The following is a 745-nucleotide window of genomic DNA, read 5'->3' as shown; positions in this document are numbered from 1 at the left end:
TCACAAAACAACTTTGTTTTTTTTGTCCTAATTAAGAAGAATGTTTAGACGGTGGAACGGTTGAAGTGGGTTGAAAAACGTGGGAGGAGTAGTCGCCAGAAAAAAGGGTCAAAAAAGGGTTTGAAAATAAGAGAATTGTGGAATTCCTGGAATTTTTTTCAACTGGAAAAAATGATAGTGTGAATGTCCAGGATGAGTGAAATATGTTGAAGGTGGAATGGTTTGAATCGGTTGAAAAATGTGGAAATGGTGGAAGTTAGAAAAATAGCCAATTCATTTTGAATGGGAAAAATGTCACGGAAAACCTAGAATTCTGGGAAATCTGGGAATTTTTGGAATAGGCTGAACAGTTTGAAGTTGGAACGGTTTGAATCGGATGAGAAATGTGGGAATTGTGGCACTTTGAAAAATGTCCCATTCATTTCAGTGGGAATTTCGGGAAAAGTGGGAATTTTTTGGGAAAATGTTAAAAGGCTTGAATGTTCTGCATGAGTTGAAATGGTTGGTGTTGGAATTTTTCAAATCGGTCGAGAAATGTTGAAGTAGTAACATGTTGAATTGAGAAATGGTATTACGGAATTCCTGGAATTTTGGGAAAACCGGGAATTTTTCCAGTTCACAAAACAACTTTGTTTTTTTGTGCTAATTAAGAAGAATGTTTAGACGGTGGAACGGTTGAAGTGGGTTGAAAAACGTGGGAGGAGTAGTCGCCAGAAAAAAGGGTCAAAAAAGGGTTTGAAAATAA

The sequence above is a fragment of the Nerophis lumbriciformis genome, linkage group LG30 (assembly GCF_033978685.3).
Source record: "Nerophis lumbriciformis linkage group LG30, RoL_Nlum_v2.1, whole genome shotgun sequence".
NCBI lineage: Eukaryota > Metazoa > Chordata > Actinopteri > Syngnathiformes > Syngnathidae > Nerophis > Nerophis lumbriciformis.
The sequence above is the reverse complement of the archived record's forward strand: the minus strand, read 5'-3'. Positions refer to the sequence as shown.